Source organism: Pelophylax lessonae, assembly GCF_965119305.1.
Source record: "Pelophylax lessonae genome assembly, chromosome: 5".
NCBI lineage: Eukaryota > Metazoa > Chordata > Amphibia > Anura > Ranidae > Pelophylax > Pelophylax lessonae.
The window spans coordinates 471540984-471565181 of NC_138772.1; positions in this window are offsets into that span (position 1 = coordinate 471540984).

Sequence of the window (24198 nt, forward strand, 5' to 3'; positions counted from 1 at the left end):
GGAAATTGTAAGCTGATCACTATCTTTTACTACACAAGGGGTTTTGAATTCCAACCTGCAAAGGGCTATTGCTAAATCTGTGCCAGTCAGATCCATTTCTGTGATCCAGCTGGAGTCTGCAAGCACATAAAGTGCAGGAGGAGTGTCAAGGAGTATAGGAAAATGTCCCTGAAGATGTTGCCAGATTTCTGTTGCTAGAGTCAGTGGGCATCCCATAATCTCGCATCCCCATCTAAGTTAACCCCTTGGTTAATGACTATATACTGCGGCGGTCAGCCCCTCCTGGGCAAAGTGACGTACCGGTACGTCACTCGCCCACGAGCCTCTAGGGGCGAGCGTGCGCCGCCGGAGGCGCGCTCCCGCCCCCGCTCGTTCCCTGACATCCCCGCGCGAGTGACCGGCGGCTCCGATGTCCGCCGGCGACTCGCGATCTCCCGCTGGAGAGGGAGAAAGGCAGACGGCTGATGTAAACAAAGCCGTCTGTCATTCTCCCTGATCTAACTGCAGAGACTATACGATCCTGCTATGTAGGATTGTATGTCTCTGTGGTTACATCACAAGCCACGCCCCCAAAGTTAGAATCACGCCCCTAGGGATACATTTAACCCACTAATCACCAATAAAGTTAACCCCTTCCCATCCAGTGTCATTTTTACAGTAACAGTGTATATGTATAGCACTGATTACTGTAGTAATGCCACTGGTACCCCCAAAAGTTTAAAAAATGTCAGCCAAGGGTCCGATCTGTCCGCCGCAATGTCCCAGTCCTGCAAAAAAAAAAAAAAATCGCAGATCGCCACCATTACTAGTTAAAAAAAAACAATAAAAATTACATAAATCTTTCCCCTAGTTAGTAAACGCAATAACTTTTGCGCAAACCAATCAAAATACGCTTATTGCGATTTTCTTTACCAAAAATATGTAGAAGAAAACAAATTGGCCAAAAATGTTTTTTTTTTTGGGGAATTTTATATAAAAACGTGAAAAATATTGTTTTTTTTTCGAAATTATCGCTCTTTTTTTGTTTATAGCGCAAAAAGTAAAAATCGCACAGGTGGTCAAATACCACCAAAAGAAAGATCTGTTTGAGGGATAAAAAGGACGTCAATTTAATTTGGGTAAAGCGTCGCACGACCGCGTAATTGTCCAAAGTGCCGAATTTGAGCAGCCAAATCCTCCGGGGCTTAATTGATTAATAACCTTTAAAAAAATGATAAAAACAAAGCTGGGAAGTGTTCTCTGTCTCTGGAGTGCCTGTGAAAATTTGATGTGCCTGGCTGTGCAGGGTGGGGGTCCCAATTCATCTGCAGCTCCATAGGGGGTGCGCTACCTAATTTTCATCTTTTTTTTTTTTAACTCAGTGATGCTGATCTTCTCCAGCCTCTTTCAACCACTTCCTTTCCACATTCACTCACTCCAGCGTTGCCTGCATTGTATTGTTCTCGACCAGCTTCCTGACAGTGACAATGGTGGACCATGTCTGTGCAATGTGTGTTGGCCCAACTGTTTGTAATCTTCAATAGCATAGATGCCAGCTGTCCTGGATTTGCAGTCTTGCATCTTGGTTCTCAGCCCCAGTGGTGCTGTGTCCTGGGCTTTGTTCTAGGATCAGAGTATCAACCCTATTTGAGTTCCTGAGCATCTGCAGTTACTGAGTTATTGGTAGGTCAGAGATGGCTGGTCCCTGGGCCACCCAACAAGTAAGCATTATTAGGATGAGACTACCCTGAAGGTGGGCTTGTTAAGTGTGGACCATAGGTGGGAGTGACAGTGTCCCAGGGACTGGGACTAATATGTGGGTGAATATGCATTAGGGTTGCATATGGCAGGGTGACAATGCAGAAGCACTATTGGGAGACAATTATCACTTCTTAACAGGAAGTGCTTGCGCAAGGACCATCATGGCAGGATCACCAAGTGAAAGATGCAGATATAAATTTATTTTAAAACACATTTGAAATTACATTGATATGTTAAAGCTTATAAAAAATCTGGGCAGCTAATAAACCTCTTGCAATTCCTGCACCGGCTCTACTAAGCCCTGTAACAGAATGTGTGGAATAATCACAGAGTAACTGTAACTTGTAATTTACTTAACAGGTTCAAAGTTAAAACTAATAATGCAAAACAGGGTCAGACTGGCAAACAGCATGCATACACTGCAGATTATTACAAAACAGATTATGAATGCTGCGCAGACATGGACTCCTCACAGAAATATCTCTGTGGCTCAATCAAGGTAACATAACATAGTCTCTATAAGACTCCATAGCAGCAGATAGTCTAGCTGAGGCAGGCCATACATTATACAACATTTTTTGTTTAATCGGTGGGGTGAATAAAAAAAAAAATTGCTGATACATTCAATGTGTGGATGGGGGAGTCACTCCACTGTGCCATTGTGTTCTCATGGTGGGGAGCCTTCCCCACTGTCAGAACACAATGATCAGTGTTTCCAGCTATACCCTACAGCATTAATTGATAGGGAAAAACCCAACAGGCTGGTTTACAGAAGTCGATCATTAGATCGACTTCTGGAAAAAGAGGGTGCCCATACATGGATAAAAATTGATCTGGTCCCTGTTAACCGTCCAAATTTCAATCCATGTATGGCTGGCTTAAGAATCACTACTTCAGTAAAACAATAGAGAACACAAATCAGGGTGCAATCAATAAGGGGCTGCCAACAATGACTGTTTTTTTTTTTTTTTTGCTGTGCTTGATTCTGGCTTGTACACTGGTTCTGACAGTGGAGGGTCTCACACCTGGCTGTAGATCACTTGTCCAGCTACTCCTACCACATCAGGTTGCATGAAAACAGAAGAGCTTACCTTCCCTGGGTATGTCGAGGGACACAGGGAGCTATAGGAAAAGGTGTTAAAGGGGTCTGTGTTTACATTTGAGAATCTGAGAATGGTGAGTAAACAGGCACTCTGCCACAGATCTTCAGGGGCTTTCTCTGCAGTCTTTGACCTTATTGTGTTTAGGGTGAACAGTGCCTGGGAGAAGGTCCTCTAGCACCCAAGGAGAAAGTGTGAAAGTGTGTACCTTGTGTGATGTACATCAAAACCTCTTTCAGTCAACAGAATTTCAACAGCACTTTTTAATGTGTATCACCATTTCTAGCTTAAACTAAAAAGCAAAAGTCAAGAACAAATTCCAGTTAGGCAGCTTTTTGAATCTATGACTTCATTAATGCTGCTAACACTAGTACTTATAGACTATGTGTGGCACTAGCTGGCAGGATGGTGGAAGGTGAGTCACCTTGGTTTCTCACCTACACATGATGAGGGGCTCCAGGATTTGTGTCTGTTATGGAGAAACCAATTGTTTTGTAATCTCAGATCCTAATAAATTCTGGTATGGGTCCTGGAGCTCCGAGACTGTGTAGTGATTTGTGCTGAATAAAGCTTCTATCTCTAGGTTCACATCTTATTCGTTAGCCAGAACTCAATTATTCCCATCTGTATGCAGGCATTTGTGAGATGGCTGAGGCTCAACGGCTCTCCCTCTCACTCTCTGTCTCTGCTGTGAGAGCCTGGTCACCAGAAAGGTACAAGAGCTGCCCGCTTATTTCGGGGAACCTATTAGGGGGCACCCTGTTAGTCAGGAACTGACCTGAGTTTAGTTAGTGGCTCAGAAAAAAAAATGTTTTAATTGTTTTATGCTATGAACTTGCCGTACAAAACCCTCCTGTATTAAATTGTTGCTGAGAAGAAAATGCAGGACAAATCTGCTTGGACTGTTCTTGGGTGTCTTTGTCTTGTGCATGGTTTACAACTGCCACTAGCACTTAGGTACTGTATATTCCCCTCTAAATCTTAAGGTCCATTCAGGTGTGGTGGGACTGAGTTGGGCAGCTAAGGCAAAATGCCTTGTATCCGGTGTGTCTGGTTGACAACACTGCATTACAGTGGTGTGCACTGAAAAGAAGTAATGTGTGCAGTACTTTTTTCTATTGCAGTGGGGATCACCGCAAGTAGACTGATAGAACTCTGTAACATTTCAATAAAGTTTGTGTAATACTTTAATAAAGTTTGTTAATAAAATAGTGCACAGTGCATTATGCCCATATCGGCACATCGACATTGCGCTGGTCCGGCAGGAACAACACTGCACACCAGCTGCTGAATTGCAATGCAGCGGCTGGTGTCAATAGCCCATTAAAAAGATGGACTCCTATTACTGCACAAAACAGAGGAGCATGTAAAACAGTTGATATTGACAAAAACTAAAATAGTAAAATGAACTCAAGCTCAGTGTGTCTGACCTGCATCACCTGAACGTTTGTGAATAAGATTCATAAACAAGAATAATGGAATGCAACACGGGTGTGCAGTTCCCTTTAAATCAATGGTGCAAATAAAATAATCGAAAAATAACAAATCTAACTCATAAAGTTCATATGATATAAATAAATAAGTGGAAAAAGCCCACAATTCATGTATAAAACCAGTCCCACTCCAGCAGCAAATTATTGCCTGGTAATAAAAAGTGCTCATAGTGCCATAATATTGAAAGGTGGTCCACGCTCTGGGCATACATGATGTGTGAGCTGATTGGAGGAAACTTGCAGAGCTGAACTGTGAATAGACAAGCTCTCTGCTATTCTGTTTCTGAGTCCCTTCCTTGACACACATTTTCAGCTGCTTTTATCTCCTGTGTAGGAGAGCTTGTCAGAAGTTATCATGCTGATAACAGAGGAATGGAGCAACAGAAAGACAGAGGAGTTAGGGCTTTGGAGAGAGCTAAGTAAACAGATATATGTGACCAGGTCAGATTTCATGAATGGGGTTTACTTCCACTTTAATATTTTAAGTGAGGGAAATGCAACAGTTGTCCACAGAGTTTTCCCAGTAGAGGTACCTCTAACTGTAGCAATATGGTTTCATTTAATGAAGATACAACATTTAGCAACTCACATGGTTGATGAATAAAATAGGCACATCTAAGTATGCAGGCATCCAGGGTAAAGCTGTCCACATAGACCATCTTCCGCACCGCCATTGACATCATCGTTTCCACGCTGCACTCTATGAGCGCTTCAAGCCTCGTTTTCAGATCCTTCTACTGCAGGGTAGTCTTCCTGGTCACGATTGCAGCCTGACAGCGGTGAGAGCCAGCGGTGCGGATTATGGTCTATGTGGACAGCTTTACCCCAGATGCATACTTAGATGTGCCTCTTTTAATTATCAACCATGTGACCTGCTAACTGTTGTTCCTTCATTAAATGTAACTGTATTGTAACACTTAGAGGCACCTCTCTTCTCTTTTATACTCTGTAGCTCATGCTGGATTTTGCCTCTAATCCTCTTGTGGAGACTGCCATTTGTGGATGGACATTTTATGGTTACACAACCTATTACATTGCTATAATCTTTATATATGGACTATAAACTGAAAGACTTATGAACAAATGGTTGTGGAATGAATCATCTGAGCTTCCATTTTTTTCTTGTGGGGGAAATTCGCTTTGGATTGCAAGCATGTTTCCTGAACAAATTATGCTCGCAATTCAAGGTTTTACTGTATTTGTATGGTAGACGTCCTCAGAGACTCTTGGGTATAGCCTGAGAAACATGGGGACAAGAGAACATACCTTGGAAAAGTGCAATCAATGCATTCAGATGCAGGGTAGGATAGCAAGGGCTATGGCCATAGTTTGGCGAACGTAGGCAGCAAGCCCAAGAAGTGCAGGCCAAAGTTTATATCTGCTAAAATCAAACCTTTAACCTGGGGGGCAGAGTCTTAGTACTAGTGTCCACTTCAAAAAGTAATTACCAAGGCCCCTATGAAATTAGAGAGAATATCAGTGATGTCTCCTACCAGGTACACAAGCCCAGACAGAGAATGCCCTTCCAAATAAACCATTTTAACCTAATAAAACTCTAGAATAATTTTGAGGATCCCTCAGAAGAAAGTAAGCCTAAGGGTCACCAATGAAAACTGTACTGGAGATTACGATATCAAAGACTCTGTCTACTATTCAGATTTAGAAGGATAACCATTTTTTGCAGAAAGAACGTAATTTCCATGACACTGGGATTGAGCCTCATGTCGCAGTAAACTTAAAACCTTAGGTATTTGAAGTTCAGAGAAAAGCCATTTTAGAATATATACAAACAATATGTTAAGGAACCCAGCATGAGGTTGCTGACTGACTGTTAAACTTCCACTGTATGTTGACAAAATGTTCTCTTTCCCACAGGTCTGAGCAGAGGGGAAGGGTATGTGAGTCACTGGCTGGCAGGGATGTGGACGATGTTTGTGTCACCTAGATTTCTCACCTATGTGAGTGGGGGGATCGCATAATGTCCGCTATGGAGAAATCAAACTTTTGTTTTCTCAGATCTTAATAAGTTCTAGGCTGGGACCCGGAGCCTGAAGACTTTTTAGAGTTTTGGTTTGGCTAAATCATGGATCTCTCTCTCTCTTACTTTCCCCCTAAATTACACAGCCCTGCTACACAGCACAGCACAGCCAGGCTTGTGAGTTTTCTCAACTGCAGTTAAGCAATTCAGATTTCTCCCTGACCCAAATATGTTTTTGAATAATGAAGGAGTAATAGCCCACTCGGGGAAGCCCATGGTGCCCTTTATTCACAGTTTATCTTCAGTCTTCATTTCTGGGTGCCACTCAACTCAGAAGTCTGAGGACACCTTTTAACAAAAATGGAGTATTGCGGAGTACAACTCCAGATTGAAGGTAAGTATTGTAGCCTGTTTTTTAAGCTGCTATGAGACCATTTTGTAAATTAAGAAATTAACCTGGATTTGAACTTCAAAAATACTTTTAATGATTTTTATTATTATAAAACTATATTATTTGGGATTTGTTTTCTGCCTATAGTTCAGGTTTATTCTGATAAAAGTAGCTCTGGACTGGAAGGGTTACTCACAGTCTTCTATTACAGTATTCATAGAATCCTGTCACAAAACATTGCCGAGTAATGAAAGAAAAAGCTGAGAAGTGTTCCTTACATATTCTTCTAAGGCCTCTTTCACACGGTCCGCATTCCGTTGCGGACCGCGCTCTGCTCAGTGGGGATTGATCCGCCGATCCCCGCTGAGCCGGCGGATGACAGCTCCGTCTCCGCACTGTGTGCGGAGAGGGAGGTGTCGGAGCCCCGCTGCTCTCTATGGGGAATCGGATGAGAGCAGACCGCCTGTTCGCTCTCATCCGATCCCATCCGATCCGATCCCCAGGACGGATGGAAAATAGGGTTTCCATCCGTCTGGATTTCACGGACAGGATCGGATGCGGATGGCAGCGGGTGTCAGCGGACATGTCACCGCTGACATCCGCTGCTCCATAGGGCTGAATGGGGCATCCGATCAGATCCGCTTAAAAAACTGACAGGCGGATCTGATCGGAACGCCCGTGTGAAAGAGCCCTTAGGTGTATTTAGGCTCACCCACTATCTCACTCACAGTCAACAAACCTTCAGAATACACTGAGATGAGTGAATTGAGTTAAATTGACTAAAGTATGAGAGGTGTGTTTGGCTGTCAAACCCATATGCCAGTGATCATGCTGTCAGCTGATTTAAAGTGGAACTTCACCCTAAAAAGGAAGTTCCACTTTACCACCTCCTTCCCCCCTCTTCTCCCACTTTTGCAGGTTTTTTTTTTTGGGAGGGGGGGGGGTTAGCAGGTACCCACTCCCGCTGCCTAGACAATCTGAGCAGAAGTTCTCCCCAGGTCCCAGAAGGCTGCAGAACCATTCATACAGCACAGCGCGGCTCGCGTATGTGCAGTTAGAAGCCAGTTGTGAAGCCGCAGGGAATTACAGAATTACAGCCAGCGACCCTTAGTAAACATGCTAGGGGACCTGAAGACTGGCAAAGAACTGGCCCAGGTGAGCAAAGAGCTGGATCCCTGGACAGGTAGGTGTCCATTTTAAAAAAGTCAGCAGCTGACTTTATAAGCAACATAGCCTCATCATGTACCCTGTTGTTTTCCCCATCCCCCCTACTGATGCACCCAGGGCCGCTATTAGAAATCATAGGGCCCTGTAAAGCCTACCTGGCAAGGCCCTCCTCACACCCTCTTGGACACCCAGACGAGAACTACATGGCTGCATGCACAGTGTTAACAGTGTGAGTGTCTTAAAACTTAAGCCTATGCACAGGAATGCCTATGTGCAGGAATCAGTAATAGGTAATTGTAGCACCCTCCTAGGTAGGTGCTAGGTAAACACATATGTGGCCTTGTCTGCTTATCAGGAGAGCCTGTCACATGTTTCCAGGTGGGATTCACTGGGCCTGAGGGAGTGTCCCCACTGTAGCCAATGAGGGAGCTCATTGGATAGTGGAGGAAACCCAGCCAGTAGCACACTCTGTTTTATGTCAGCTCCAGTGGGAGGGCATTCCTGCAATGCATCCTGGGATTGCACATAAATAGGAAGAGAGCATGTGACAGGGCGTCTTTTGGTGGGAACATCAGTCCCAGGAGGAGGTGATGGCTGTCTCTCCTCCTGTCAGATAGTGAAGGTGGTCCAGGCAGTCGGCCTACGGGGACCAGAGGTTGAGCTGTGCTGCAAAGAGGGATCCAGAGTGTTTAATCCCCCTGATGAAGACACGTGGTCCCTTGTGTCGTCACGCGTAGGGGAGGGGCAAGGACGGACGGAGCGCTTCGCTACTCTCTGGTGAGACTGTCAGCTGCCGGGTCATAGAAGGAACGGCGTCTCTCACTATACCACCACGATATTATTTTCCAGTTGGAGCAATTGCATATGTGGCCTTTTGAAGGTGCATAAATGCACCTATACATGTGAGTGAGATTGATTTCTTATTTTATAAATATAATTTTTAATAAGGATTTCAGTCCTATTGTGAGTTTTTCTTACATTTACATATGGCGCTGAATTGAGGGATACGGTTTACCAGCCAAAGTGGTTTTGATTGGGAGGAGCCATACAGATCCAGATGGGCACATACTGAGATCCCCTGCATATACGCTTAGTCGTATATATTTTAGGGTGAGCACCCACTCACCATGGGGTGCACGGTTGCCATTTAGCTGTGACACTCTGGTTACTCACTATTGGGAAGCACCAGCCACTTTAAGGTGGCCTGATCACTTGCATAGGATTGTTGTTTCACCACAAATATCCACGGGGACTATAATATATTGGACTTTTTTGTATTTGCACATTGAGTCACTTTGCACTTTTGGATTTATTTGTAATTTTATTGCATGTCCATTTTATCACTGTATCTATCTACATATATATATATTATTTTTGTGGTATATATTATTTTTTCACTGCTTGATAGTTATTTCAATTATTTACTATTTATTTATTTATTTATTTATTTGCGCAGCACTATTTATTTAATTTATATTGATTACACTGCTATGAGAAGTGGAGTGCTTGCAGCAATTTATTATTTTATTGTAGGGAGGTTGCTCGTGGGATATTTTTGTTATCTCTGGGATCCAGAGTGTTGCTGACTGAGTGGAGCTGCTGAGCAGAAGTCTTCAGGAAAAACAGCATCGTGAGTACTCAAGATCTGCCTGGGGGTCTGCCTAGGAAAGGGGACCACTCCAGAAGGTCAAGGGGATCCAGGAGCCAGCTAACCTGTAGTATTGACAGTGAAAGGGGGTGCCAAGTGTTCAAAGCCCTGAAGATAGGGAAGTGAAAGGGGGCACCAGTGTGGGCCCTGAAGCGTTCAGCATTGCAGCAAAAGTGTACAAGTAGCTACCTCAGGTGAGAGTACCTAGGGTCTTCCGTAGTAAAAAGGGAAGTTACAGCATCAAGCCCGTGTTAACCGGCATTCGGCCAGCGTTAACCAGCATCAAGCCAGCGCTGATCAGCGTCAAGCAGCATTTATTCAGAGTCCCAGTGAAGTTGTGTATAATTCAATTGCAGGAGTATGCCACTCATCCCTTCTCCCATCCAAGTTCCTAAATAAACCTAAAAACCCAAAGATACTGGACTGGTCCTTGTCTCAGTGCTCACACTTGGAGAAACATGTTCAAAGGTACTTTTGTTGCACCCGGTGACCCAGGGGGACCCACAGCCAGCACCTATGCTGGGAGTTGTGCTACATAAGGTACAGCATGCAGGTTTCAGGTGTATAGAATTGTACAGTACACAATGCAGGTATCAGGTATATGTAATGTACAGAGTAGGTATCAGGAGTGCATAACGCAAAAAGTGTAGGACTAAGTAGTGCATAATGTACAGAGTGCAGAGGTCAGGTGTGTGACAAGCCTATCAGTAAACCTTATGGCAACCTAAGGTGTGCATCTGTTCTGCCTCTCCGCTGGCTCTTTCCTAAAGGGGGCAATCCTTAGGCCAGGTTGACAAACTGGATGCTGCAGTACATACTGTCTTGTCCTCTGAAAGACAGCATGCTGAGCCAATAACGAACAGTGTGACAAACAATTTTATAAAGATGCAAAGCACATTTTATAAAAGAGTACCTAATTCTTGATTAAGCAGATATGATCTTCAATCTTCCTGACCAATGTTTAGCTTTATTTTTCTAAATAAAATGTAGAAGGTCCTGCTGTGCTGTGTTTTTATATGGCTGATGTTACAGAGTAAATGTAGACACTGCTCTGTCTACAAAATGCAGCCATGTCTACAGAATACTTTTTGTGAATTAACTTTAAAACCTGACTCTGTCCATGGACGAAAAGGGCACCTGAGAACCATGCTTAGGGTCGCTGATAAGCAGAGACCTTCAAATGCCATATTACCATGGCGCCATACTAAAATGCCGCATTTTGCCCATTTTTTGGTGAAATGCCATATTTCACCGATTTTGTGGAAAATGCCACATTTTGTGCCATATTTTGCCTTATTTGGGCCAATTTTCGAGAAAAAATAGAAATATTCTAATATTCTTCAAGTGGGACAGTAATGTTTGTCAGCAATGTCTTCATATAGAAATATGAAGATTTAATACCACCTAATAGTGTATTCCATGTGCTTGTCTGTGAGAGAGAGACACACAGACTGTTATCGGCAGACTTCCCTATTGTTTCTGTATTGGAGGGGAATGTTGATTGTGCCTGTCTCATTGTTAAATGTTAATGACCTCACATTGTTCTGTCTGCCTTAAGAAAAACTTATTATGGGCTGTATATGTGTATGTGGATTGGCTGCCAAGGAGGAGGGGGGATTGTCCCACAGTGTATATCTTTGTGTACACTGTATGAAAAAATCCATTATCAGGGGGGAGGACCATAGGGAAACACGTATATATATATATATATATATATATATATATATATATATATATCTATATATCAGCGCCCTTTCCCACGTCCCTTATACCAAGCTGAAGTGTATTACTGAAGTCATTGCTCTTGTTTTACATTTTCGTGTTTTCCTAATTCAATATGCCTAAAGTTGCTAGTTCAAACATAACCCTTTTCAAGAAGTGGATTAATGGTGACAGCAATTTCACCGTGGAAGATGGGAAGATATTCTGCAAGTTGTGCACGAAATCGGTAAGTTTTTATTCAGTTTTCTTTGAGAACTCTTCTTATACCTATATCATTCTCATTTCTCTCACTTTTTCCATTTTTTGAGAGAATGTCATCTTTTTCTATTACTTCCACAAGAACTGTATATTTTGAAGTTTTGGCCACTAATGTTCGTTTTGTGGTACCCAACAGCCTTGTACCCCAAGTAGCCTTGAAATGCTTCTCAAGTGTCAATATTTTCTATAGTTGAAAACTGTTTTCTGTCCTCACCTTAGTCCCCGTTCCGAAACTGATCAATTCTGGCCTGTGTAGGAAACAGACTTTTACTGGAGAATTTTTACTGGTACTGAATACAAAACTTTTCAGGAGCGTGACAGCGAACCTCGAAGGAAAGGAATCCCTGCTGAAAGAAGATTGGGATGCTGCAGACGTGCTGGCAATGAAATATGCACCTGGAACATCAGCCGACGTAGAGAGGACTTTTTCAAAATTAAAGTACATCCTCAGTGACCGTCGCCTCAATTTTTCTATGGAGAGCATAGTCGCTCACGTAAAACTATACTATAATTAAAACTAAAATTGTTGTAAATACCTGTAAATAGTAATAAAGTAGGTAATATTATTCAAGTTGCACGATTTAATATCCCTTTTACGATGGAAGGGGGGTGGAAAGTTGAAAAATAAATGCCACATTTGGCCAAAAAAAATGCCATATTGCCACATTTTTAGTGCCATATTTTGTAAAAATAAATGCCACATTTTGAAGTGTCTGCTGATAAGGCAGTACAGCCAGCCCTCCTGTACTGAGCCCAGGCCCAATCAGTTTAAAATAGGGGGGGGGGGTCCAGGCTCCTGCTGAGCAGGAGGGCCAAATGTACTGCCTTATTGCTGACACTTGTGGATCCAGTGCAGCTGAGGCTGCAGAGAAAGGGACCAATGAAACTCTATCATCAGTCCCTTACTTTGTCCTAAATGTGAGACATCAGGGGTCTAAATGTAAAAAAAAATGTAACATTCTAAAAGCTAAAAATTAAAAAAATTAATTAAGGACTTGCTTAGATGTTTTATATTGCCTCCTCACTGCCTTTTAACTCCACACTAGCACATCACAACTGGATACTTTGCACATGGTTGTGGGGCACTTACAGAGTAGCACTTTTCAATTAAATGGATATGTATCAATGAGGGTATAGTTTCTGCCATGGCTGCAAAGCACAGCATTGCAGCCATGCCATTTTAGCAAGAATATAATTTGGTATTTTTGGAGGTATGTGTGTGTGTGTGTGTGTGTGTGTGTGTGTGTGTGTGTGGGGGGGGGGGGGGGGGGTCTACCAGGAAGGCTGTATTGGGCCCTGTGATTTCTAACCCTCAGCCTTGACCAGGCCTGTGCATCCACTAATTAAATCAAATTTTCCAAAGTGTTGCTGCTCAACTGTTTTTCTGACCCTCAATACATAATTAAAGAGCTTGGAAAGTAAGGGGATAAATATATGGCTTATTCATGTGTTAGATGTTCTAGTTTGAATATTTGAATTGCTTTGCATTTCAGTGTACATAAAATAACTGCAAGCCAAGCTTTTTTTCACTCCTAAGTAGGCAAATATCTTTGTATTGAAAATCCCAGTTTGCACCACATCCAAACAGGCATGAAAATCCAGTATGTTTCCTCTCTCCATCTATCCCTTAACAAATGAAGAGTAATTTCCAGGTATAACGTGTCAAATCCCCTCCATAAGGACCAAGCATGATATTTGCACTGTCCTGCCAAAAAGTCTTGCATATTTGCAATTTACCATCCTCCTGTGCATAGATAGAAAGGGGTCATATGAAAAATACAAGAGTTAACCTTGCTATAAGCCTAGGAAAATGCAAACTTTTTCAATTACTCACATAGTCTGGATATATAATTAGTTTGATAACCTCTCTTTGAAATGTTGTTGAAATAAAGAATCAACATGATAGGATTAATAAAAAAGCAAAAAGAGCACTAGCTCTGAACCTTTTCCATTAAGACCCACTAAGGGTCCCTTCCCATGTTACTGCATTCATGTTGCTACATGGTATTTTTTATGACAACATATGTTGTGTTAAAACTTATATAAACCAAAAAAAAATGTAATGTATTGCATCTTAACAGTCCTTAAAGGTGGTGGTTGCATTCCTTTCCATTTTTCAGGCTAAGGACATTTACATTAAGTCCAGAAATACCCGTTGATGTTGCCATGAAATGCAGCATCCTTGTCTCTTCCAGGAAGCTGAATAGAAGACACAAAAATCCTTATCTCTATTCGGTAAGAAAGTCTTTTAAATCCACGATTGATTGGAGATGAACAAAGGCAGACATGTTTGAAATCTAGCTTGTTATATTTGTGTTGTATTGTTGCTTCAACGAGAACACTTTTCGTTTTTCTTCTTTTCTTGGTTTTTGCTGCCCTGTTGACCTAATAAGAACATGTTTTCTTTCTTCTTCTTGGTTTTAATACTTCTTGGTCAAGCAATGTTTGTTCTTTTTGCTCCAATAATAATGCATTAGGTGTCTGTACTTTAATATATTGATAGCTTTTTAACACATTTTAAGGAATCCTTGTATTTTCTTAGATTTTAGTTCTAGTTTAGTCTAGTGTCTAATTTCTTTCTAGTTTTTCGCCTTGGTGAAGGGGGAGTGCTGAGCTCCTGATACGAGTTGGCTGTTACAAAATAAAAATGTTTCAAAAGGCCTTCCACTGGTGTGGGACTCCCATCCTTTCAAAACTTCAATGAAGTCTAGCCTGTGACAACCATGGCTACCCCCAGAGTTGTATAAAGTACTCGAAACCCATACTTGAGTAAAAGTACCAGTGCTCAATCAAAAAGTGACTTGAGTAGAAGTGGAAGTGCTCTATCAAAAAGTGACTTGAGTAGAAGTACTAAAGTATTCAACATGTTTTGTACGTAAGTATTGCAAGTAGTTTTTTTTTTTTTAATTTTGCTACTCAAGTACTGAAAGTAAAAGTACCAATAGTTATGAAAAAAAATTGCTACTCAAGTACTGAAAGTAAAAGTACAAGTACTGTGTTATGTAGTTATTAAAGAAAGAGGTCAAAAGTTTGAACATCATATTGTTTTTTATTATTTCAAATGCAGCTTTTATTTATACATACAGTAGCATTTATTTTCGTATGCGCTGATAATACACATGTTTTGAGCTTCATAAAACCTGCCATCTACTGTTCTGGCAGTGGTAATTTTTATAATAGTAACGAGTGACTATGCAGCATAAAAAAAAAATATCAGAGTAGAAGTATTGAAATCATCGAAAAAATGTAGTAAAGTAAAAGTGGAAGTAGGAGAAAAAAATTCTACTCTAGGAAAGTACAGATACCGCCTTTCGGTACTTAAGTACAGTAGTGAAGTAGTTCTACTTAGTTACTATACATCTCTGGCTACCCCCATAGACATGGCATGTGCATTTTGGTGCACTGCAGTGAAAGTACACCAAGACCTATTGTACTGTGTATTAGGCTGCCACTCAAAATAAATTATTTCACCACACAGAATGCAGTGCAATGCTGTGTGTTGGGGCAACCCATGGTAAAATGTGCACTTAAAGCAAGTAAACTTAACAGTTTGGTTAGCAAGGGAATATTTCTGTTTTAAAATAGCTCATATTTAAAAGAGTTGGTAGTCTAGGGAGACAAGTAGCTCCTAATTTAGGAAATGATCTTTCACCTGATAGAGCTAAATACCTTCAGATCTTTTTATTACTTAATTTTGCTGCAAGCCTAACATCTAGGGAGATCTCTTCCACTTTCTAACCCCAAATGATATATAATAAAGTTAGGATATCATTTCAAGAATCAATTTTAATGAGTTTTGTTTACCCAGTACAGAATATGTTTCAGTCCCAATGACCTTAGCATGCATGATCACGTGATCAACTTTCAGCTTTATTTATTTTTTAATACTTAGACTTTGATATGGTCCACTGTTGCTTTCTCCGTCCCCATGACAGCCAAGGATAGTATATACGTATACATATGTGTAATGAGATTAGAGGCAGCCAAACAACTTATTAAAGCTGGATCCAGAAAAGACACGGTGAATGAAAATGTTGTACCAACTCCAGGAATTAGGTTAGGTATACGGAGGCAACACCCAAACAGCTGCCACATAGGGGCTTAAAACTCCAGATGGTGGGGATCTAAGCAAGATGAGTTGTAGCCACACAGAAGTGTCTGAAGCGGGGGTCTCCTTGTTCTAAAAGTGGAGAGCCTCTTTAATGAACATCTGTTGCTATTTAAATACAACAAGAATCCCTTTAGTGCTTCTCTCCGGTATCTTGCACAAATTACTCAATTTAATCCAGCCATCTGGTTCTTTTCATCACAAACTATTGCTACATTTGTTATATATAACAATGTAAATTTAAATATAGGGCTCACCCACCCCAAAGAGACCACAGAGAGATATCCAGAATAGGAGATAAGAAAAAAAAAACACCAGCAACAGGAAATTAAAAATTCCAAGCCTGTTCTGTCATAATAATATCAAATCAGAATAAATTGGAAAGTTGCAATTCTGTTCTATTTTGCTAACATCAAATAATCAATGTTCCTCTCAAAATTGCTTATTTCCCATTCCTATTCTGTCATTACAAACTGAACTTATAACATTTGCGGACTTTCTTTTAATGTGGGACACCAGGCAAAGATGGTGGCTCTTTGTACTAACAAAACCAGCACAGAAATCAAATTAAAACTAAAGTGCTTATGTATATGTCCAGGGCAGGAAATACATTTCATGTCCCCCTATGGCAGTGGTTCTCAACTCCGCTCCTCAGGACTAGGGATGATCGAGCGGTTCGGGTCGACCATCGGTTCGACCCGAACATTGACTGTTCAAAATTCAGCCGAATTTCGAAATTTTTGCTGAAAAAGTTCGGAATTCGGCAACCAGAACCGACCAAAATGCAATGGGACAGGAACTGGGCTTTAAAAGCCCATGATTGGACCAGAACCATCAGTAAAAGCCAATTGAGGGGGCAGGAGGATGCTAGGAATGTGATTGGAGTGACTAGGGTGTCCAGAGGCCAATCAGTAGTGAATACGCCCCCCAGTATATAAGATAGCCCCTGCTAAATTCCTAGCATTGTAATACAGGGACTGTGGAAGAGAGTGGAAGCAGTTCTGTTACTTCTGCTTCAAAAGTGTCATTTAGCAATTATTAGTGTGAGGAAAGGGATATCTAGTGTAGTTAGGGTACTATTTTCCACTATAGTTAGATTTAATAATCTAGTTTCTGTAGGGAAAGTGTCAGGGGACCGTAGTGTAGTGTAGGGTTAACTGACTCTGACTGCCATGTCAGGGTGACCGCCATAGAAAAAAGATCATTTGTATTAGAATTGCAGTAGAGCAGGATAGTGGCTTCGCTACTTTCACCCCTGTCCGTTTTTATTTCAGGCATTTTACTGGGCATTTTTTGGGTGTCTTTGGAGGCAGGCATGACATCTGAACTTCTGTATAGGGGTATATATACACACACACATGTATGTATATATACACATACACATATATAGGTGTGAAAGTAGCAGAACCCTATGGCTGCGCTAATGAAATTATTTGCAGGCATAGGGCTACGCTCCTATCACACCTATATGTGTATACGTGCATACATACATATATGTGTGTGTGTATATATACTCCTATACAGAAGTTCAGATGTTATGCCTGCCTCCAAAGATGCCCAAAAAATGCCCAAAAAAACACCTGCTACAAAAACGCCCAGGTGTGTTGTTGCAGGCGTTTTTTTTTGGGCATTTTTTGGGCGTCTTTGGAGGCAGGCATAACATCTGAACTTCTGTATAGGGGTATATATATATATATACACACACACACATATACGTATTTATACACATACACACATATAGGTGTGATAGGAGTATAGCCCTATGCCTGCAAATTATTTCATTCTGCTACTTTCACACCTATATGTGTGTATGTGTATATATACATACATGTGTGTGTGTATTTATACCCCTACACAGAAGTTCAGATGTCATGCCTGCCTCCAAACACGTACACAAAAAAGCCCTATAAACGCCTGCAACAAAAAGCCGGGTGTGAAAATAGCAGAGCCACTATCCTGCTCTACTGCAATTCTAATACAAACAATCTTTTTTTTTTCTGGTTCTGGACATGCTACAGAGCTGAAACTTCACAGGTACACTTTTTAGACCCCCCAGACACTAAATCCAAAGAAATCTTTTTTTTTTTTTTTTTTTTCAATAATTTTTTCAATAATTGGCTCTCTATCAAAAATGACAATTTTTAAGAACTTTTTTGTGTGATTAATAGTCCCTGGGGCATGACCTAGAACCCTAGGCACTTTTTGGGGGGGGGCATTTATTGGGTTTTAGGGCTTCAAAATTGTGTTTTTTGATTACTGAAGTTCGGGTCCCATTGTTTTCAATGGGGTTCTGAAATCCGGGCCGAACTTTCGGGAAGTTCGGGTGTTCTGGTCGAACCGAACTTTTCAAAAGTTTGATCATTCCTACTCAGGACCCAGTAACAGGCCAGGTTTGCAAGATAACTAAAATACATTACAGGTGATATAATTTGCTGCTCAGTGATTGCAGTATTCTGGTCTGCACCTCCCAAAGGCAATAGTTAAAATCTGGCCTGTTAGTGGGGCCTGGACAGGAGTTGAGAACCACTGCCCTATGGCAATTGTTTTGTGCAGTTCATTCCCACACTATTCAACTGCTTCCATACCAGGCCAATTCTGGTATTCTTCTCCTAAATGTAAAAATCATCATTTTTTGCTAGAAGATGACTCAAAACTCCCAAACATTATATACATTTTTTAAACAGAGGCCATAGGGAATAAAATGGCGGCCATTGCAATGTTTTATGCCACACGGTATTTGCACAACACTTTCATGAATTAAAAAAACAATGCAGTAAAGTTAGCCCAATTCTTTTGTATAATGTAAAAGAGGATGTTACGCCGAGTAAATAGATACCCAACATGTCACGCTTTAAAATTGCGCACACTCGTGGAATGGCCCTAAACTTCGGAACCTAAAAATCTTCACAGGCTACGCTTTTAAATTTTTTATAGATTACCAGTTTAAAATTACAGAGGATGTCCTGCACTAGAATTATTTCTCTCGCTCTAACGCTGGCGCCGATACCTCACATGTGTGGTTTGAACGTTGTTTACATATGCGGACGCGACCTACATATGCGCTTGGCTTCTCCATACGAGCAGAAAGGGATAGGGGCACTTTAATATTTTTATTTTTTATTGTTTATTTGATTTACATTTTTTTTTTTTTTTTACAGTTTACCTTTAAAACATTTATTTGATAATTTTTTTTCCTATTTCAAGGAATGTAAGAATCTCTTGTAATAGGAATAGAACATGACAGGTCTTTACAGCGGGATTTGGGGAGAAAACGATAGTGTTTACATCTGCTGTGGCTGGAAGTGACGTCATAAAATTGGGCCCCGCCTCTGAAGGTCATAGAGATGACCGGGACCATCTGATCCTCGGTCAGCTCTATGGTAAATGGCCGCCGCCTGCCGATTCATTCTCCGAGTCACCAATTGCACTGGCACCGAAGGGTGGCTGGAGGGGGGCCATCCCCTGCTGCAGCCTGTAAAAACAATCAAGGGGCTGAACAGCTGCTATGGTTATTTATACTGTGCAGGGAATCGCCGGCTGAGAAAAAAAGATGTCTGAATTATGACGGAAGCTGAAAGCATTATTCAGATATCTTCACTGAAAGCCCAGGCGGTATGGAAGTGGTTAATACTACACTACATTTAATGGGCAAAACTATGTGGACCCTTTTCCAAATGATTTAGCAGAGAACCGAAAATCTGGTCCATAATGGTTTGAAGAGTTTTGTGTGTGGAGTTGCCTGCACAAAGCCTTAAATACAGTATGTACCCTACTGAACACCTCCAGGATGGATTGGAATCCTATTGCAAGCTAAGTTTTCTGATCCAACATCAGTACCTGGCCTCACGAGTGTTTTTTGGCTGAATGGGCACATATTCTCGAAAGCCTTCCTAGAACAGTAAATACTATTAAAGCACTTAAGGTGGGGGGGGTGTAAGTTCCCTATATACATATATATATATATATATACCCTAACAATGAACTTCTATTATGTGTTCAATTTTTATCTGCTAAATATACCATTGCAAGTTTTTGTTCTATTTGTGGTATACTGTAGGTACAAAGAAAAGAAAAAAGTTGATCTATTCTGTGTTATCTCAGATTCTATTTAGCTTCCATTCTTTGTCTTGGGCCTAAAAGTCAGTTAAGCTGACCTTAGACGGATCATAATTAAACGAGTTCAGTAGGGACTTGACGAATTTTGATCTATGTGTTGCCCGACAGAAGTCGATCTAAGGATCTAATAATTTAATGATCGACTTCTGTCCAATGGGTCTGTTAGAAACTTTTCTCGCTTAGTGGCTGAAGCCGATGAACTGTGTATTCCAACAGTGGAGTCCCCGCTGTCAGAATACAATGACTCAGCAGGGAGGACTTTTCTTGCCACCTCAATTGTGTGGTAATAGACGCACATAGTGTGGTTCAGAAGTGAGCCCGCATGAGTAACCCCACAGCCGACTTCCTGGTGGGTATACTCAAAGCAAGGAGATGCCAGGAGCGTTGCCAAGGGACCCCAAAAGAGGAGGATCGCGCCTGCTTTCTAAAAAATCATTGCACAGAGCAGGTAAGTATAACATATTTGTTATTATTATTTTTTTTTCTTTAAAGAGACTTTAACATTACTTTAAGTAGTTTAGCAAAAGAAAACTGGGCAGTGCTGTGACAGCACTTGGTCCACAAAAACATGGTGTATGGTCACACAATAGGAAAATGGGAGCTTAAAAGATGAGTGCATTTCTGGCAGATCAACAAGTAATTTCAATAATCACAGGGTCTTGTAAGCGTATTTTGATTGGTTTGCGCAAAAGTTATCGCATCTACAAACTAGGTAAAATATTTATGTCATTGTTATATTTATTTATTTTTTTTTACTAGTAATGGCGGCAATCTTAAATTTTTAGTGGGACTGCGACATTGCGGTGGACACGCCCCCCAGGAGCTCTCCCGTGAACCATGACGGTTCGCGCAGCCGAGCCAGCCTGCCGCAGTATATCTGCGGCGGGCGGGCGGCAAGTGGTTAAAAAAAAATCAGCTTGATATAGAAGTGAGCCCATGTTCACATTGGTCTGGTTTGACATGCGATTTGACATGCCAAATCGCATGTTAAATCGGAGCCAATTGCCAGCAATTGCACCGTCCGAATCGGTGTGACGCCGACTTTGCAGCTCCGCACCAATTCCCAAAAGTCGTTTCTGAACTACTTTTGGTGACTTCGGGGGGCGATTTCCATAGACATTTGTGCAGGAACCTGTCTGCCTGTCTGTGAAATCGCCCCCAAATTCGGACTGTAATGCCGGCTTGAAATCGTGCTAGTTTAGCTGAACTCGCACGATTTCAAAAAGCCCTCAGTGTGAACCTGGGCTGAAAGATAAAATGCTTGTGTATAGATGTAAGAAAACATTATATAAAGTTTATTTTTATTTTTTTTGAACATATGACCTCTGTTCTCAGCTGTATAAGTGGTTTGGAGAGGTGGGGGCAGAAAAACAGAAGTACACTGATCTTCCCTGTAAATGGCTGTGCAGGGGGGCGTGTCAGCACACAGGTCTGTCCATTGGAAGACAAGCAATCTGTACTCCCAGCATAGCCTGAAAACTGACAACGCTGGGATAACAAAGAAGTAGTAGAACCGCACTCAGGTAGATGAAAGTAAAAATGATACTTTTTTATTCTTCAAATCATAGATGAACAGACAGTGCAGGGGAACAGGCAATCCAAGGTTAACGCGTTTCACGGCACATACAGCCGCTTACTCATAACGGTTATGAGTAAGCGGCTGTATGTGCCGTGAAACGCGATAACCTTGGATTGCCTGTTCCCCTGCACTGTCTGTTCATCTATGATTTGAAGAATAAAAAAGTATCATTTTTACTTTCATCTACCTGAGTGCGGTTCTACTACTTCTTTGCACTTCATCCGGATGACGGGTCTTACCAGCACCAGGTCGGACTTACACACCTGAGCGGCTCTATCTCTCCCATACCCTTGAACGCTGGGATAAACCATGCTCTCATGCCTAGCATGGTTAGTTTGAAATTGAAAAACAGGGGGACTGGCAGGATACCACAAACGAAGCAATACAAAGAGAACGGGATATTTTCTAACACAACAGGCACATATCAGGAATATGAAATGTCGAGGTAACCTTTTCTTAAACAAATTCAAACGAGGATATAGTATGCAACCGGTCAAAATTACGAGGTTTGTATACCAATGCCAGAAGCCTGGCCAACAAGATGAGAGAGCTGGAGCTGCTGATGTTTGAGGAGGACTTAGATTTTGTGGGGATAACTGAGACTTGGTTCGACAGCTCTCATGATTTGATGGCGACCATTCAGGGGTATTCCCTTTATCGCAGGGATAGAGAAGGTAAAAAAGGGGGAGGGGTATGTCTGTATATTAAGAACAGTATACAGGTAAATATGAGGGATGATATTAATAATGGATCTATGGACGAGGCAGAATCCCTATGGGTAGAACTTAAAAGGGAAGGCACTATAGGGAAGGTAATATTGGGCGTATGCTATAGGCCCCCCAACCAGAGGGAGGAGGGGGAGGAGGACCTCCCTTTACAGATAGGATTGGCAGCAAGGATGGGAAATGTCATTATAATGGGGGACATTAATTATCCAGATATAGAATGGGCAGAAGGAACCGTGCATTCAGCCAAGGCTCGGCAGTTCCTAAATGTTTTGCAGGACAATTTCATGGGTCAGATGGCGAACGCACCGACAAGAAACAATGCGGTACTTGACCTACTGATTACCAACAATACAGACCTGATCACGGATAAAGAAATACGGGCAACTTAGGAAACAGTGACCATAGGTCAATAAGTTTCAGTATTATTTACAGTAATAGAAAACACAAGGGTAATACAAGGACACTGAATTTCAAAAGAGCCAATGTCTCACAACTGCGCTCTCTGCTAGAAAATATCAAATGGGATAGAACCCTGGGAACAAAGAACACGGAGGAAAAATGGGAGTGCTTCAAGAGCATACTTAACAACAGTGTTGCTCATCTTAGTTTAAAAAAGTAATTAGTTACAGTTACAAATTACTTCTCCCAAAAAGTAATTGAGTTACTGACTCAGTTACCACATAAAAAAAGTAATTAGTTACTCAGCAAAGTAACTGTGACTTTTTTTTTAATATTCTATAATGCAATTACGTTCTATAACATCTTTAATAGCAAAGATGTTTATATTAACTGATTTAAGAATAAAAACACTATATACAGTATTTTAGAACATTTGGTATTTATTTTAACCGAACTCAATAGATTGCAGCCTGCCATAGATATGAATGATATGCATAGAAACATATAAAAAATAAATATTGAAACTAAAATTCAAGTGCAAAATTAAGACACACAAATGTAAACTTGTGTAAAAAGAAACAAAGGAAAATCTGGCCTTTAAAAGTGCAATTATCTGTATCTGTATAATTGTGTAAAAAGAAACAAAGGAAAAGCTGGCCATTAGTGCAAATCTCTGTAACTGTATATTAGGCCTACTGCACAATAAACAGAAGTTTTGTTACTGTACTGAATAGTTACGAGTTGGAGAACAGAACACTATCCAACACTGGCGTGGGCGCTTGGCACACTGGTGGTGACGTGGCACACTGGTGGTGGCGTGGGTGTGGCACACTGGTGGTGACATGGGTGTGGCACACTGGTGGTGAGGTGGGTGTGGCACACTGGTGGTGATGTGGGTGTGGCACACTGGTGGTGGGTGGCTGCCTGGCTGGTGGAGGCGTGGGCGCTTGGCACACTGGTGGTGACGTGGCACACTGGTGGTGGCATGGCACACTGGTGGTGACGTGGGTGTGGCACACTGGTGGTGACGTGGCACACTGGTGGTGGGTGGCTGCCTGGCTGGTGGTGGCGTGGCACACTGGTGGTGGCGTGGGTGCTTGGCACACTGGGGTGACGTGGGCGGCACACTGGTGGTGGGCAGCTGCATGGCTGGTGGTGACGTGGGTGCTTGGCACATTGGTGGTGACGTGGCACACTGGTGGTGGCGTGGCACACTGGTGGTGACGTGGGTGTGGCACACTGGTGGTGGGTGGCTGCCTGGCTGGTGGTGGCGTGGGCGCTTGGCACACTGGTGGTGACGTGGCACACTGGTGGTGGCATGGCACACTGGTGGTGACGTGGGTGTGGCACATTGGTGGTGACGTGGGCGTGGCACACTGGTGGTGAGTGGCTGCCTGGCTGGTGGTGGCGTGGCACACTGGTGGTGGCATGGGTGCTTGGCACACTGGGGTGACGTGGGTGGCACACTGGTGGTGGGCGGCTGCCTGGCTGGTGGTGGCGTGGGCGCTTGGCACACTGGTGGTGACGTGGCACACTGGTGGTGGCGTAGCACACTGGTGGTGACGTGGGTGTGGCACACTGGTGGTGATGTAGGTGTGGCACACTGGAGGGGGGCAGCTGCCTGGCTGGTGGTGGCGTGGCACACTGGTGGTGGCGTGGGTGCTTGGCACACTGGTGGTGGCGTGGGCACTTGGCACACTGGTGGTGACTTGGGCGGCACACTGGTGGTGGCGGGCGGCTGCCTGGCTGCTGGTGGCGTGAGCGCTTGGCA